We start from the raw sequence: 18948 nt of genomic DNA, 5'->3' as shown, positions 1-18948 counted from the left end.
TAGCCAATTTTTTACCGGCGATAAAATTTGACCAAGATTTAAGTAGGTTTTGTGAAAAAAAAATTGATCCAGCTATAATAGTTGCGCCAGACTGTAGGGTGTCTCCCTGATGCGGAGCAGTTTTCCAAGATCTGGAAGTTTTCCCATACTCATCGGGAGGTCCCGATCACACTCCCCATACATCATTTTGACCCCCCGACACTCCTTCTGGGAGAACAACCCTGTCAGTCAGTCAGTCAGTCAGTGGGTTTGTAGCTATATATAATATAACTAGATGTCGCGTGGTTCGCTCGCAGCAAGCTGCTCGCGTGTCCTGTTTTAGTTCGAAGCTTTGTATGGCGGCCATCTTGTTTTCCCGCCATTTTTTTACCGCGATATAATTTGACCAAGACTTGAATAGGTCTCGTGAAATCAAAAAAGTTCTAGGTGCTATAGTTTTGCCAGGCCGTAGGGTGTCTCCCTGATGCGGAGCAGTTTTCAAAGATGAAGCCTTTGTTTTATTAACTCACTATTAAGACAACACGTAAACTGATCCCGTAAATTATCTTCCAATGTTGTACCGAATTCACAAAACTTAGCCAATTTTTTAAGTTCCGTGACGTACTGTGCTATACTTTCGCCTTCTCTTTGTCTTCTATGCCGAAATTTATGCCTCTCAGCCATGAATGAGGGTTTTGGCTCCAAGTGTTCGCTCATCAGTTTCGTCACGACGTCCAAAGTCAACTCCGACGGCTTCTTGGGGCTTGATAAATTACTTAGCAAATCGTAGGCCTCTTCACCCATAACCGCAATTAATGTCGGTAATTGCATATCCGCCGCGATTTTATTTACTTTGAAATACATCTCCAGACGTTCCATATATGATGTCCAGTTCCCTGACGACACACAAAAACTTTCAATTTTTCCCACCGACATAATTGCACACGTTACGAATCCTCGTCAGCCAGTTGTAGTATATGCAGTAAAACGACACGTCTGGTTCTCAATACGTTTATTGCGAGACTAATTAAGCACACATCTACCGACATTATACGCACACATATATTACAAATAATAATAATAATAATCTGCAACCAAAAGTTCTGGGTGACAGGTGATCAGAACATCGCCTTTGATGAGTTTTCTTGTGTGTTTGTGCTCTAAAGAGTTTTTTATTGTATTATATGAGCAGTTTAACGCATACTGTTTTTTATTTGCTCTAAAACTAAGCATATCTATCTATCTACTCAGCCTGTATCCACCCACTGCTGGGTATAGCCCTTCTCTCTTTCCGATCCTGTGCAAGTCTCATCCATTGCTTTCCGGCATACATCACAATGTCATCCGACCACCGGGGTGGTGGTCTGTCTCAATATCGCATACCATCCCTTGGCCACCATTCAGTAACAGCCTTAGTCCATCTGTTGTCTTCCCATCTCCACTTAAGCGTAGCGATTCGTATACTTACATTTTCGACTTTAGTGCGTTGCCGAATTTCGACGTTTGGTATTCGATCTACCAGATGGATGCCTAACATGGCGCAGCAAACTGAGCATATATAGGAATATTATTCTTAGAAAAGAATAGCTTAAAAACCTCTTAAATTAACAAAAGGCAATCTATCTCGAACATAATCAATAGAAACTCGAACTTTAACGGGTTATCCCAACTAAGTTAGCTGAAAGTGAAGTCAACTTTTCACAATCACAACTTAAGTCGCCAACAACTTTACTCTGTCTCAACTAAAAGATTAAATGAATTAAGGAACTTAGTTCCTCTGTTACTAAACGTGAGAGGACTCGAGCTTTGTTAAGTCGCTCGTTCGATTTTTCTCTCAGTTTAGTTTGGATTGTTACTCGGTTTAATCTTTCGAGAGGTAATGTTAGATAGAACAGAATCGATCGGCTTAATGTCGATTGATACATCACTACGCTAATGACCGTCACAACACTGGCTCCTGTACTTTGACAGATATAACTCGTACCGTGCATTTAAGCTATTGTAAAATGTTATACAGGGTGTTAGTGACATCGTAACGAATTCTAAGGCGGATGTTTCTGACCATGATTCTGAGTTAAGTGGACTTTTTTAATTCTACACTTTTCCGATGGAAAAGCCCTGTTGATATTAACTCAGAATAATCAGCGGAATCATGCTCACTTACACCCCATACAAGTATGTACAGGTAACGAATACTGAGGGGGATGATTCGGACCACGATTCTGAAATGAAATGTGAAATTTCCTGTCGGAAAATTGTGTTTTTTTTTATTATTTTCAGTTTCATAGGCTTGCGACGGAAAATTCCGTTGATATCAATACAGAATCATGGTCTGAATCATCCCTTAAAGTTTACGTTACGATATCACTAACAACCCGTATATTATATTGAAATATAAACATTCCTACACACCTGCCCGGAAAGATATTATCTGAACGTGTTCTTTTTACCCGACTGCGGCTAATCCAAAAGCAGGGTTATGTGTTTGATGGCATATATGTATATATGTATATATTATGTATGCAAAACTATCTCGTAAACATCACTATTTGGAAGAATTTCAGAGAATCATACCTATTTTCTTGTTTCATACCTTTTTGAGCGTGATTTTTCGTACTAAGTCGGGTTCAAGTTTTTAGACGCAAGTTTTTTATTCGCTCTCATTAGCATCAGCATATTGTAAGCCTCGTCACGTCAGACGCATAAGTGTCACAAAGTATATTAATTTCCCATCGGCTCCGATATTAAAAACCTTAACATTAATGTAACGTTACATTAAAATTCATCTTCGTTATATGATTGACGTATCATTACCGTAGCTACGTGACTTGCTATTTTTATATTCCCGCGTCCCATTCTTGAGGGTACAGTCGGCCGCAATAATGTAGAAACGCGTCCAGAATTCAAATTTTCAAATTTATGTGTTAAGTATACTTACGGCCACGGGTACTAATATGTATACACTTTGAAACCATGTCACATTAAGTTTTTTCACAAATTAAACCGTAAGTCTCATTAAATGTCAAATATGATAGTGTGACAGGGTTCTAAAGTGGGTACATGATATTGCTCATGATTGTACGTAAGTACTCCGTGTGCTATAGTAACAATGGTGCTAATTCTTGTAAATACCATCTAATTTTATTTTAAGTTATATCTGTCATTTTCTTATCCGCCGAAAAGGAAAGGGACGGGTAATCGACAAGCATAAAATTTATGGAACACACGTCAATTTTGAGCACAAATCTAAACCAACCGTCTAAAAATTTTACATCCGTCAATAACCCGACACAGTTAAGTAGACAGCACGTCAAACGGATTGCATACCAGCGACGTACCTTTTGATTCGCTCGGGTTATTCATTCATTTACTCATTCTTCCTAAAATTAAGAGCTGTGAATCATCCGTCCCTTTCCTTTTCGACGGATATGAAAATGACGGATATAACTTAAAATAAAATTAGGCGGTGTCTGCAGGAATCGGGGCCAATGTATATATATATATATATTGGGGGGGGTTTATTCTGGTTTTACAGGTTTTCACAATACAGACACTTCATACAAACAACCTCGTTTCACACAGACTCCAAACATTGACGTCATCGTACACGCGCATCTGTATGTGTGACGTCTGACGCTATTCGATTCTGGTTTAAACTATGTTCGAGGGGGTGAGGTAAACCTAGCTCAGACGCTGGTGGGGAGCGGAGAGTTGCCGTTCTATACGTAGTATTATTCCTTATTCTATGCTTCTGCTATGAATCTCATCATCATCAGCCCATTAACGTCCTCACTGCTGGGGCACGGGCCTTTCCTATGGATAGATAGGGAGATCGGGCCTTAAACCATCACGCGGGCCTAGTGCGGATTGATGGTTATTGACGACTGCTAATGCAGCCGAGACCAACGGCTTAACGTGCCTTCCGAAGCACGGAAGAGCTCGAGATGAAAACTTTTTTTTGTGGTCACCCATCCTATGACCGGCCTTTGCGAAAGTTGCTTAACTTCAACAATCGCAGACCCAGCGCGTTTACCGCTGCGCCACCTCGCACCTCGCTATGAATCTATTGTCGCCCTATTATATTAAAACCACGTTTTTTTTTTATAAAAACAACATTCCGAAAAAAATTATGTAAATGTAAATTTTCTAAATTCCAAAAAGTATTCTCATTCAAAAATAATTTCTGTGCCTATAAATTAAGGTAACAAAAGAGATAAAATCTCAAATTAATATATTTTGGAAACATAGCTAATTAACAAGGTCCCACCAGAGTGATAAAATCTCGCAAAATACCTTAATAACCTTAAAAACAGTCCAATATATTAGACAGGAACAGAATCGGCGCGTAATCTTTGCCGACATTAATCAGTTCAAAAAAGCCGAAAGAAGATAATTCATCCCTTCCCTAGCGATGTTTTGAGTCGATTTTATCTTCATAGAATCGATTTCAGTCAATCGATTCAAGGTCCGATTAATGACTTGTATCTTAGCTCACCTCCATATGTATTCAGATGTGACTTTGTCATCGGTTTTAACGTGTTTACTGATCTGATACAGACCGGACATTCCATGCAAAAATCTCATTAAAGCGACACAGACAGTCCTCGCTTTCTTCCTTACTCCATAGCGGCTTCCGGCCATTTAACACGTTCACTGTGTATGAACCATTTGCAAACATTTGAAACCCATACGGGCATGTCCCATGTGTGTGGCACATTTTTTCTTGACATAGTGTGTCTATGTACATAAATTCCAATGTGTTTATCGAAAAATAACATTGCACGTGAGGGGTTGATATCTAACTTTCAGCTAAATAGTGAACATGTTAAGACTAATGTAAAACCCGGAGGGGGTGAAGAGCGCGCCCGATATGAATCGGTGCGGGGCGGAGATTTACCGTTCTATACATAGACGTTTAGAGTAATCGGATCGTCAGGGTCAAATTTTGTGTTTCGAAGGTAAATAAACTAACGTCTTTTGGCCGTAGAGACTCTTCTTCTTCTATCGTGTGGGTTGTGAGGTGGATTACCAACCCCATCAACCCTGGTATCAGGGTTTTTATTGAGCCGCCAAAGGCCCCTAACATGGCTCATGTAACGACTACTTACATATATAAATATGTAGCCGGGACCAACGGCTTAACGTGACTTCCGAAGCACGGATCATCTTACTTTCGGACAATCAGGTAATCAGCCTGTAATGTTCTAACCAAACTAGGGATCACAAAGTGATTTTTGTGATATGTCTCCAACGGGATTTGAACCCGGGACCTCCGGATCGTGAGCCCAACGCTCAAACCACTGGCCCACGGAGGCCGCAGAGACTGATGTCCAAATTCGCTTGATGTCCAAACACGACTCACGACTGTACCTCAATTGGACTGGAAGAGCTACATCCATCGCAAGATGAACTAAGTACCCACACCTCACCGAGCTTTCTGTTATACCAACGTGATAGGTGGTGAGCCGTATCGCCGTCTATAATGCTCAAATGAAAGTGACAAAGCAGTTACCTATTCACAAAGTAACCGCACATTTATGTAGCATAAATGAGTAAATAATTTCGTAACTACAAAGGCAAATAGTTGTTTATTTCAACTCCTAAGAAGCCCCCGGCATCAACTAGGTATGCTTATTAAAATTTATTTTATAGTACTGCCACATAGTTCACATTAGTGATGTGCCGGATCGTTAAAAATGTATATCCGCGGATATGGATCTGAATACGGATATTTAGTGTAAAGATCCGCGGATATGGATACGGATCTTAATTTTCTTTAAAAAAAAGATTAAAGTTATAGTTATTTTTATTTATTTTTTTATTCAAAGTAATAATAAACATTTTACAATCAAAAGCGGTGTCTCATAAACCTATCGACAGGTTAAAACAGTGATATTTTATCTCGCTTTCATTATAAAGATCTATCTATCTAAAGGTTTGTGTTGGATAACTGAGATTAGTGATATTTTTGAATCTGAAAAGTAGACTTGCCCATACAAAAACACCGACCAAAGGAAAGGTACTTACAGGATTGTTGAATTTGGTTTCTTCTGACCCCGGGGTGCTCTGGAGACTGCTAGTGCACTTTCAGATTAATTTTAAACAGCACAACTTGAATTAATACACTTTTATGTTATTTTAGAAATTTCTTGTATAGAAACGCGCGACGGCGGTAGTCGAGTCCACTTTATTTTTCTTTTTTCCTGGCTTGGGGTGGCGGGAGTTTTTGGCGCGAACCAAAGGAGTTTTTGGAAGGGATTCATGGTCGGTGTCCTAACATTTACCCCCCACCGAAATCAACAGTGATTTCAAAATAGGTAATAACATCACAAGAGTAGAATTATTAAATATACTACTTATAATGTACTTTATTGTTGACAAAGAAAACTAAGTTATATATTTTTTATAATAAGATAAGCTAATGGACTGTATAATAAATAATTAAGTGTATGAATGATATTATTATGATAGAAATAAATAACAAAGTTATTGGTCCTGCTCTTTTGGGAGAGGACTCAATTTGGAAACAGGCCGTTGTAACCGTGAATTTTGTGTACGTAATGTAACAACGCGAACTCTACCATCACGTCCAGGGTGAATCTGTTCTACACGACCCAAACTCCATTGTTGACACGGTACGTTATCGTTATGAATTAAGACCAAATCGTTTACGTTTAAGTTAGGTGTATCAACAAACCACTTCTGCCTTTGTTGCAATGTGTGCAAGTATTCTGACTTCCACCGGCGCCAGAAGTGCAGAGCGGCCTGCGTAATGCATTGCCATCGTGTTAAACGATTCAACGGTATATCTGAAAGATCGTAATTGGGAGCCGATACCAATTGACGACCGACTAAAAAGTGTCCTGGCGTAAGGACGTCGAATTCACTCGGGTCATTAGACAAACTACACAAAGGGCGCGAATTTAAAATCGCTTCTATGTTAGCAAAAAGAGTACCCAACTCTTCGAAAGATAAAGCACGAGTACCTACTACGCGCTTCAAGTGGTACTTTGCCGATTTTATTCCGGCTTCAAAAATGCCCCCAAAATGACTACCTGTCGGGGGGTTATATTTCCATGTCACTTTTCTGACTGTAAAACCGTCAATAAGCTGCCGTTGACTTGCATTATAAAATTGAACGACTTCGTTTAAGTGTTTACCGGCCGCGACAAAGTTTTTACCGTTATCCGAATACATGGTATGTGGAAGACCACGCCTAGCCGTAAACCGATCGAATGAAGCTAGGAAGCATTCAGTAGTCAACGCCGAAAGGACCTCAAGGTGAACCGCACGAGTCGAATAACAAACAAATAGACATAAGTAAGACTTTGAGATTCTAGCATTGCGTCTATTTGTTTCTTTTGTATAAAATGGACCTCCAATATCGACACCGACCGTGTGAAACGGGTAAACGTCCTGTAAGCGGCACTTAGGCAAAGAGCCCATTTTAGGTTGATTTACAGTGGGCCTATTTCTGAAACATGTAACGCATTTGGAAAGGCGAGACCGTATAACACAGCGAGCGGCTATAATCCAATATTTTTGAACTAATATGTTTTGTAAAGTCCTAGGTCCGACATGTAAATAAACTTTATGATAATAATCAATTAAAATGTTTGTAAAATGACATTTTTTCGGTAAAATTAAAGGGTGACGTTGAGTAAATGGTAAGTTTGCGTGTGAAAGCCTACCCCCCACCATGAGAAGACCACGGCTATCAATGAACGGGTCGAGTTTACGTAGGCTTTGAGAGCATCGATTACCTCGTTTTAATGACTCATTGTCATCACCAAAATGTTCGGATTGAACTATTTGAATAAGTTTATCGTGAGCTTTATTTAACTCTGCGGTGAGCAATGCGCCCCTGATTCTATCAGGCCGAGAAACCCTGGAATTGTGTAAGAATCTGAAACACCAGGCGACTATGCGCTGCAGTTTGTTAAAATTCGAATATTTATTTATTATATTATCAAAGTTATTTTTTAGAGAGACACCTTCAGTGAGTAATGACGTACTTTCCTTTACAGGTTTTAGTTCCAGGGGTTCTCCTTTGAACTCAGTTAGAGACCTCACTGGCCACATATGTTGTGGATCGTACAACCACTGTGGGCCGCGGAACCACTGATCAGCGATGTGCAGCAACTGGGCCGGCGTGGCGCCGCGCGAACATACATCGGCAGGATTGTCAGTGCCGTTGACGTGATACCATTGAACACCGGCTGAACATTCAGTAATCTTAGCCACACGATTCGCAACAAAAGTTTTTAATTTGAATGCAGGTGTATTGATCCACGTCAACGCCACTGAGCTGTCGGTGAAAGCCAGTACTTCGCTGATCAGTACTTCCTTGGCTAATATCGATACGACATATTGTAGGGTTTTCGATAACAAATGAGCGGCCATTAATTCAAGACGCGGAATCGATACTGTTTTTAAGGGCGCAACCTTAGATTTTGATAACAGTAGGCTAACCTTGACATTGCCATGCCCGTCCTGACTGCGAATATACACGACGGCAGCGAAACCATTCGTCGACGCGTCACAAAAACCCACAATTTGAGCTGTAATGTGAATTTTCACAAAAACATGTCGGTCATGTTTTAGTTTCGATAATAAAGGTATTTGAAATGAAAACAAACGCCATTCATTGAGAAGCGCATTAGGCAGCGCGTCATCCCAACCTAAATTGGCGCACCATAACTTTTGCATAAAAGTTTTAGCGAGAAAAGTACAAGGCGCAACGAACCCCAAAGGGTCAAATAACTTAGCTATTTCCGACAACACGGAGCGCTTCGTCACGTTACTTTCCATCTGTGTGGTACGGAAGGAGAAAGCGTCTTCTTCAGGTAGCCAGTGCAGGCCGAGAATCTTGATAGCCATAGTTTTGCCGTCATCGAACTGAACAGGTGGTTCGAGTTGATCACTAGGCAATTTATTTAAAACTTGAGCACTATTACTCGACCACTTGCGCAATTCGAAACCGCCAAGCTTTAGCAATTCTACCAACTGATGTTGAAGTGTCAGCGCGTCGTCTACACTATCCACTGACCAAAGCAAGTCATCAACGTAAAAACCTTCACGCAGAGCACGGGCGGCATCAGGGAAACGATCGCCTTCATCCGCGGCTAACTGCTGTAACGTGCGAATGGCTAAAAACGGGCTGCTGACTACCCCGTAAGTGACTGTGCACAACTCGTACATCTTTATAGGCTCGTTGGGCGAATCTCGCCACAATATGTGTTGAAATTGACGTTGTGATTTGTCAATTAATATATTACGATACATTTTTGATATGTCACCGCATAAACAAACGTTACGTAAACGGAAACGTATTAATAATTCCACAAGATCAGCTTGCAGTTTGGGCCCCGTATATAAAACGGAATTTAAAGATTGATTATTTGTAGTTTGACACGAAGCATCGAAAACTACGCGAAGTTTTGTCGTACTACTATCAGGCTTATGAACGCAGTGGTGGGGAATGACGTACGCCGATTCCACTTCCGATACGTCACCGACACAGACCATGTGACCGAGCGACGCGTAGTCGTCCATGAACGTTTTATATTCGCCCCTTAGATCGGGTAAACGAGATAATTTGCGTTCCAAATTTTGATATCGTTTTAATGCAATTTGTTTAGAATCGCCCAGTTTCGCGTCAGGTTTGAATGGGTAGCTCACAATGTATCGACCGGTATTATCACGCTTATGGTCACTGACAAACATCTGTTCAGCGATGACGTCATCTGGATTTTTAGGTACGTCACAGGATAAACTTTCGGTTTCCCAGAAAGATTTAATTAAATCGTCCACCTTAACTGTGCTACTAGTGAACATACAAGTCGACACACCGTCAGCACCGGTATTCACTGACAGCTGGCCTGTAATGACATACCCGAAAATGCTACTTAACGCGAGCGGTATCCCTTGACGTGACGGATGATACTTGCCACCATCATAAATGAATGGAAACACGTCACTGGCAAGCAACATGTCAATGCGACTCGAGCGATAGAAAGTAGGGTCAGCCAACACCAAATGTTTATATTCGTTGATTAAATCCTGTGACAAAGTGACAGATGGCATATCGCCAGATATTTTCGGAATGATCACAGCTTTTATATTAAAAACAGGGTCATTAGACATGGTCGGCTTTAAAGTGCAGGACACCATACCGTGATCGCGAACTACTGTTCCGCCTAGGCCCGACAATTGAGTGTTACACTTCTGACGTGGAAGCCCTAATCGCTGTGCACAATCATTTGTGATAAAACTGGTTTGAGAACCACTGTCGATCACTACGCGCACGGGTTGATATTTGCCTGAAACATCCGTAACGTGTACAACCGCAGTACCCAGCATAACTGTCGACCCAGACGAGCATGACGATGCCAAGGAGACCCGATTCTGTTGATCGTTATTAAAGTCGTTATCACAACTGTCATCAGAGCCCGTGCTTATCAAAGTTACATTGGAATCTAAATGCAACGTGTGATGATGTTTGTTTTTGCACACCGTACATGTTATCTTCGATGGGCACTCATTAGATGTGTGACCTTGACGCAAACAATTTTCGCATAAACGCAAATCTTTTATTTTTTCAATTCGCTGCTTAGGAGACAGCGCAATGTATTCGTAACATTTATAAATCGAATGAAATGGCTTATTGCAATACAAACATGCCTTCTTAGAATTATCAGGGCCCGCATTGCTCGCCAAACAGGTTTTTGAATTGACATTTTTTGTAATAGGTTTACTATTATTATTAGTTTTGTTTTGAACCGCATTTAGAATGGGTTTATTTGAAACGGGCTTTGAAACAGGAGGATTAGACATTTCCAACATACGCGCCTGATTCGATACAAATTCGCTTAATGTTTTAAAAATAGGTATTTCCTTTATACCGATTTTTTGTTCAAATTCTCGTCTAGAAACCGGGTCCAGGTTACGTAAACCGATATAACAAAGAATAAATCCCGCTAAATCATCGATTTTTAATAATTCTAACGCTTGAACGCATTCTTGAAATGTCTCTAAAAAGGAATTCAATCCGCTAACAGATTCGTTCGGCAAAGGTTTGAACGCGAACAATTTATCCAAATAGCGGGTAGCTATAGCACGCTTATTTTCATACCTGTCCGACAGAGATGACCAGACAATATTATAATTGTCACTCGATACAGGCAAACTTTTCACTATTTGAAGTGCTGGCCCGGTTACTACGGAAAGTAAATAATGGAACTTCTCGACATTACCTATCGAATTATTTGTATGAATCAAACTCATAAATGTATCGCGAAATGTAATCCAATTCTCTAACCTTCCGTCAAAATGAACAAGTTCAATTTTAGGTAAGCGAGGCTGAGAGCCGCCGCTTCGCTCATATTTGAATTCACCGCCACTTTTTGACGTATTCGAAACAGTTTCGTATTGATGAAAAATACGTTTAACTTCGTAATACAAGTCATCGAAAGCCTTTATTTCCTGGTCGTTAATTATATACGCCGGGTTACGCTTTAGTTCCAGCGCAGAAATATCATCAACAATTCGTTCGAATGATTCGCGAGAAGATTCGAGTTCACTGACCCGCACCAACAATTTGTTAACTAACGTGGAATCACTTTCGACAATTTTAGATAAATCGTACATCTGTTGAACACGCCTAAAATAACGTTCTTTTCTATTTATTAACGTATTTATTTTGATATCAAGATCGGTCAAAAATGGAGTTGTAGGTGTTTCTTTCGCCATTTTGAACTGAAGAAAAATGTACTAGAAACTTCGAGAACAACGCGTCCCTACAACTGCCTGTTTATGTAAAACCGAACAAAAAGTAATTTACACTGTAGAAATAGATTCTAAGTATTTGACTACGTATAAAAAATATATTAAATATGATATTACACTGTGACAAATAGAACTATTGAACAAATACTTGCACAATGAAATGTGATGTTGTAACTTTAATATTTTGAATAAAATAACATAAATTATATATGAAATAGTCTGTTAATACCTATTTTGATATACTGAATCCGTATCGAAGGACCATAAATGTTGGATAACTGAGATTAGTGATATTTTTGAATCTGAAAAGTAGACTTGCCCATACAAAAACACCGACCAAAGGAAAGGTACTTACAGGATTGTTGAATTTGGTTTCTTCTGACCCCGGGGTGCTCTGGAGACTGCTAGTGCACTTTCAGATTAATTTTAAACAGCACAACTTGAATTAATACACTTTTATGTTATTTTAGAAATTTCTTGTATAGAAACGCGCGACGGCGGTAGTCGAGTCCACTTTATTTTTCTTTTTTCCTGGCTTGGGGTGGCGGGAGTTTTTGGCGCGAACCAAAGGAGTTTTTGGAAGGGATTCATGGTCGGTGTCCTAACAGTTTGCAATTTAAAGGTTCCAAATATTTGATTTTAAGAAATAAAAACAATCTGAATGGAATTTTATAGTTTTTTATTTAATTATTCTACTTAATCACCTGAAAAAGATTGATTCGTAAAAGATCCGCGTGAAAAGTAACGGATACGGATACGGATTTTTCTTTTATCTCGTACATCCGCTTATATCTTTAAGTATTTTTTCTATCTATCTATCTATCCGCGGATACGGATACCAATACGGATATTCGGAACATCACTAGTTCACATATACACATTCTCTCAACTAATTAACTATTTTATGCAAGTGTTTGTGACATCGTAACGAAAACTCCGTCGGCGACGGAAAATTCAATTTGATATTAACTCAGAATCATGGTCTGAATCATCCCTCTCAGTATTCGTTACGATGTCAAAGTATGTTTTGCACACCATATGATAAACAGTTGTTATACATTAAAGTACCAGTCACTAACACCCTGAATATATATTTGTCAGGAAAAAGCTGGGTGGCCTCTGTGGTCCAATGCTTGAGCGATCACGACTCGAAGGTCTTGGGTACGAATTCCGGTGGGAACATTTCACAAATTGTCTGAAAATAAGATGATCCGTGCTGCGAAAGGTACATTAAACAGTTGGATCAAGCTAATATTTACTTATGTAAATATGTAGTTACATGAGCCATCTAAGGGGCCTTTGACGACTCAATAGGAACTCTGACACCAAGGTTGCTAAAATCGGTCATTGATCTCAAATCCGACACGAAAGAATAAGTTTAGTTAGGACAATTTTAACATACATTTTACATACATTCTTTCATAATAGCTATCGCTATCGACCCACTAGGATCAATTAATTCTTTAAAATATTCTTCCTCTCAGACGACGCCTTGAGCCGAGGTTCGCGCCCAACTGGGCACCCTCAGGCCTGTTGTCTTAAATTTTGTACTGGGTGAGAGCCCTCTGCGCTCCCCATTTATCCGGCCAAGTAGTTAAATCTACAATAAGTCACGTCAAAAAAAAAGAGTTCATAATAGCTTATGTCGACCTAATCGATTCGACGAGTAACGACTTGAGATGCCGATTCTAATCGAGTCATCCATATCGAGTTACCCATATCAATCGATTGACTCGAATCTCGCCATCACTACCTTATATCGCATGATATAATCGGGACATATATAAACCCAAGATGCTAATCTGCCGGACTCTCTAATTGACAGTTTGATATACTTGTGTGCGAGACTGTCCCACGAATAAGAGAGAAAATGTTATTTTTTCTTGTGATTTAAGGTTTAGTCTTTTTATTTTGTGATTCATTGGGCTTTAGGGATTACATTATGTGATACCTGGTATGTTGTTTTTATTCATTACATTATTTATATTTATTTTTTATGTTATTTTATTCTCAATTTCTATATATTTATCGCATATGACACGATTGATAAATGTGGAACAGCAAGAGAAAAATATGTTCCTAAAACTGAGATTGAAGTCACGACCTCTTTAATAAAGGTCGATGGCACTTGAAACTGATCCAGTACCACCACCTGAAGGTCTTAAATTCAACCTGTTAAGGGTCTAACTTTCCCCTGATTTATAATCGTAACCCCGGAGGCACTCAGCGTTATAATAAAAAAAACTTTCCCTCCAAATTCCGTGTTAATAAAAATATTTTTTTATCCCTTCTTTTTCGAGGGGGAAAAGGAAAATGCCGGGACCTCTCAATTTTTTATCATTTGGCATAAGATGTGTTTATAACAGGGTTTATTATGCATGACACACGCGCGGTTTGCCGCCATCTTAAAATTTATTTATTTCTTGTAACTTGTTTTAAAATTCCGTGACGCAAGCCTCCGGGTTTAATTGTGCCTAATTCTAATGATGGACTTTCCAGGATACGTTTATCAAAAACAGTATAGATGGCGTTGTTCAGTTTAAACGTGATAATTACCTATTTTCTTATTAACCAAACTACAATGGAAGTGCAGAAGCATCATCATCATTATCAGCCGTACGACACCCACTGCTGGGCATAGGCCTCCTCTACGATCCCGACGACCCGATTACTCTAGCCATAGAGACAGCCAATCAGCTCGCGACACCAAACACTTCAGGACCCCGATACCGACCCCGCCGGCGTGGTCGACGATTTCCCTCATTCAGCGCTTATCGCTATCGACCCACTAGGGTCGATTAATTCTTTCAAATATTTTTCCTCTCAGACGACGCCCTGAGCCGAGGTTCGCGCCCAACTGGGCACCCTCAGGCCTGTTGTCTTAAAACGTTGTACTGGGTGAGAGCCTTCAGCGCTCCCCATTTGTCCGGCCAAGTAGTTAATGCCATCTGCGGCAAATCTACAATAAGTCACGTCAAAAAAAAAAAAAACCTCCCCCAAGGACCTCCACGACGGTCGGTCCTGCGACTAAAGTCATCGACATAGCTCGGAGAATTGCCAAGCTGAAGTGGCAGTGGGCAGGACACATAGCGAGGAGAACCGATGGCCGCTGGGGCGGAAAGGTTCTCGAATGGCGACCACGTGTCGGACGACGCTCAGTGGGTAGGCCCGCTACAAGGTGGACCGACGCGACGATCTGGTGAAGGTCGCGGGAAGCCGCTGCATGCGGGCAGCGCAGGACCGATCGTCGTGGAGATCCTTGGGGGAGGCCTATGCCCAGCAGTGGGCGTCGTACGGCTGATGATGTATGATTATTAGTCGGCTATAGGGAAAGCTGGTTATTTAGTAAAAACCATCATGATTATATAAAAACTTAAAAACCGTGACAAATCTTTTTGTCATGTGAAAAGAAAATAGAAATAAATAAAAGAATATCTTAAAATATAACTATGCATGTCTCTAAAACTGCAAACTTCCGCCCGTAATCCCAAAAAGGGTGGACAAAGTCACAATTCATGATTACATCTTGCAGCCATTTTTATATTATAAAAATAAATAAATATTTGTTTTCTTAATTTTATAATATAAAAAGTGTAGTAGTATACTTTGTGACCTCCTTATTCGTTTTAATCAACGAAAGGCGACCATTTACGTAATCAGAATAAATAATGATTGCGAACCCGCCAATACGTATTATCCGATTCGTTAATTAACGAATATGTACGATTTATACGAATAATTATGTGATTCATGCGAATATGACCATATTTCACTTATTATTCTGGTTTGGTTCGTTTTTCGAATTTTAGACGTATGTAATTTAACCTGTATTGGGCTGGTTTTCCCTTCGCGGGTTGGAAGGTCAGACAGGCAGTCGCTTCTGTAAAAAATCGGACCTGTCGAATCTAAACTAGGTAAGCGGACCCTGTGAAAATGGGATAACCTTAAGGAGACATATACATATCGATAAATTATATATTCTATTATTTTTTTTGTGTAATAAAATATTTATTTTATTACATCTTTTGTACTAGTTTCGAGCGAATAACGACTAGTTTCAGCATAACACTTTATATTTATACTTAACTGCTCCCGATAGAGCCGTATGGGGCAAAAAAGTGGAACATCATTCAAGGTACACATATTTACATACACACATTACATTTTTTTTGACGTTGCTTATTGTTGTTTTGCCGCAGATGGCATTAACTACTTGGCCGGACAAATGGGGAGCGCTGAGGGCTGTCACCTGGCAACACATTACATATTTTGCGTATATAACATTAATTCCTGCAACAATAGCCTGACGCGATCTTCGATGTATAATATGTTACTGTAAAAGCTCGAACTTAAGTGTAAGTCTTAGGATTTTTCGACATGAGTTGGTAAATATTGTTGGTTGGTTGGTGACTATTTCTGAAAATATCTTTGTTTTTCAACATTTACCTGGCCATTAATGTGTGCCAGTGGCTGCAAGTTGTCTTTGATTACTTGTGGCTCTGCCCACCCCATTAGGGATTACGGGCGTGAGTTTATGTATGTATGTATGTATGTATTAATGTAAATCCTAAGATTTACCAACGGAATGGTGGTAAAAGTTCGAATCGCAAACCTTTTGGGACAGTTACCATTAGGAATTGGCAGATCTTAGGTTTTACTGGAATATCTTAGGATTTACTGCAGTTCGAGCTTTTACAGTAACATAATATATATATTTTCGATTGACAGCCTGTCTGTCTGTAAAATTAATAAGCAACCGAATCCGTAAAACGGGCTAGTCAACAATGAATTAAATATGGCGCTAGTTACTAAAGTTAGCGCGTGTAGGGCTTCAGCATCATACCCGATCATATTTCATACCTCTAACTTTCCAGTTCGTTATAAAGTGGCCCGGATTCAGGGCTCAATTGCACTTTCCGTTTTTAACGCTTCTTATTCTGTGGGTTGTGAGGCCAATAACCAACCTCGCCAACCCTGGAGTAAGGGTTACTATTGAGCCGCCAAAGGCCCCGACATGGTTCATGTCAAGTCGTACTTAAGTAAATAGTACCCGGGACCGACTGCTTAACGTGCACTCCGAAGCACGGATCATCGCTCGATTCTTATTTTATTTACTAAAGTACACATACATACAGAGTGTTAGTGTTAGTGACATCGTAACGAATACTGATGGAGATAATCGAGCTCATTATTCTGAGTTAATATTACGTGGAATTTTCCGTCTTAAAATTCATATTTTTTAAATTATTTCTATTCTATACATTTGCGATGGAATATTTCACTTGATATAACTCAGAATAATGAGCTGAATCATCCCTCAAAGTTACGATATCACTAACACCTTGTATAAAATTTCACGCGTATTTATTATAAAAACCTATGTAGCTAGTTACATGCGCACGCAGCTATATCATCATCCTAGTTCTTCTTGCGATTCATGTACTGCTCCAATTGAAATATGGTCGTGAACTTATGTTAAACACATACATAAATACATACAGAAACTCACGCCTATTTCCCACCGGGGTAAGCAGAGACTATAGAATTCCATTTGCTTCGATCCTGATACACTTCTCTTGCTTCCTCCACATTCATCAATCGCTTCATACACGCACGCCGGTTCAGAGTAGATCGTATTAAACCTTTTCTAAGGACATCTCCAATTTGGTCAATGTAAATCCTTCTCGGTCTTCCTCTGCCAGCCCTACTATCAACTTTCGCTTTATATACCGCTTTTGCAATTCTATTATCATTCATCCGCTCTACGTGTCCTAACCAGCCTAACATTCCCTTCTCAATCTTAGTCACTATATCGTCTTTTACACCACATCTCTGTCTTATCACACAACACACCAACAAACATAAATGTAACATGTTATGTTGAACAGAGCACCATAAATGATTGCTAAATCCGCGACTGTTACAACTACTCTTTCTATCTCTCAGTGATGTCTGTGAATTCATCATCACCAGCCCATTAACGTCCCCACTGCTGGGGCACGGGCCTTCCCTATGGATGGATAGGGAGATTGGGCCTTAAACCATCACGCGGGCCCAGTACGGATTGATGGTTATTAACGACTGCTAATGCAGCCCGGACCAACGGCTTAACGTGCCTTCCCAAGCACGGAGGAGCTCGAGATGAAAACTTTTTTTGTGGTCACCCATCCTATGACCGGCCTTTGCGAAAGTTGCTTAACTTCAACAATCGCAGGCCGAGCGCGTTTACCGCTGCGCCACCGAGCTCCTCACTCGAGTCTGTGAGTTACCAACTTATTATTATTATATATATTTACATATTTTTTCAGTACAGGTCAAAGTTACGATCTTAACCGCTGGAGCAGAATAAGAAGGGTACTATAGGTACGGTCACGAACATTGATATGTATACATTTTGGTACCATGTCACATTAACTTTATATTTTATATTATATTGCTCATGACTGTACTATATACCTACGGTTTATAATATGATACAAAAATAATTACCGAACGAACGAAGGTTGGTGGTAGGGCTGGCAGAGGAAGACCTAGAAGGACATATTGACCAAATTAGAGATGTCCTTAGAAATGGTTCAGTACGATCTACTCGTGAATGAATGATAAATGAATGTGGAGGACGCAACAGAAATGAAATGAATTCAATAGTCTCTGCTTACCCCGGTGGGAAATAACTTCATATCCATCTTACTTCTACCCCAATTATAGACTGGGCGCGCTAGTTTATACGTAAGATTTTTACTTCAAAAAAAATATGTAATTAAAGTGTTTACAAAGAGATGTACCACTTTTGTCTCAGGCAATATCCTGCGAGCTCTCAGCGCTCACCATTTGTCCGGCCAAGTAGTGAAAGCCTTTAAAAAAAGGAACTGGAAATCCGCTTTTAATACAAACAAATACAGAAGTACCACTACACGTTTGATTATCGTGTGAAATACAAAACAATGAGGGTATCTGGCAATTAAAATCTGAACAACAATGTGGGTAGAACACAATTCGCAATCTGCATTTCGCACTCGGGGGAATAATATTCGCACTCCGGGAGAAAAAAATCGCACTTCCGTTCCTTTTGTGGCGATCAATAATGTACAGTCGCGGTAAATATTTTTAATGTGATTTAATTTTTTGATATTATAATAATCCACATTATTATTATAATATTTATATTGGCCCCGATTCCTG

The 18948-nt window shown here is 39.8% G+C and overlaps 1 protein-coding gene and 1 long non-coding RNA gene across 3 annotated transcripts in view; one reads left to right on the top strand and one right to left on the bottom strand.

Annotated features, from left to right (window-relative positions):
* The window catches only part of LOC126378245 (uncharacterized), a 380400-nt gene that overhangs the window by 298475 nt on the left and 62977 nt on the right, over positions 1 to 18948 (bottom strand). The gene's annotated exons all lie outside the window — the stretch shown is intronic.
* The window catches only part of LOC126378048 (titin-like), a 795425-nt gene that overhangs the window by 738442 nt on the left and 38035 nt on the right, over positions 1 to 18948 (top strand). The gene's annotated exons all lie outside the window — the stretch shown is intronic.

This window comes from Pectinophora gossypiella, chromosome 25 (assembly GCF_024362695.1).
Source record: "Pectinophora gossypiella chromosome 25, ilPecGoss1.1, whole genome shotgun sequence".
Classification (NCBI taxonomy): Eukaryota; Metazoa; Arthropoda; class Insecta; order Lepidoptera; family Gelechiidae; genus Pectinophora; species Pectinophora gossypiella.
Note: the sequence above shows the minus strand (reverse complement) of the source record. Positions and strands in the feature narration are given on the sequence as shown.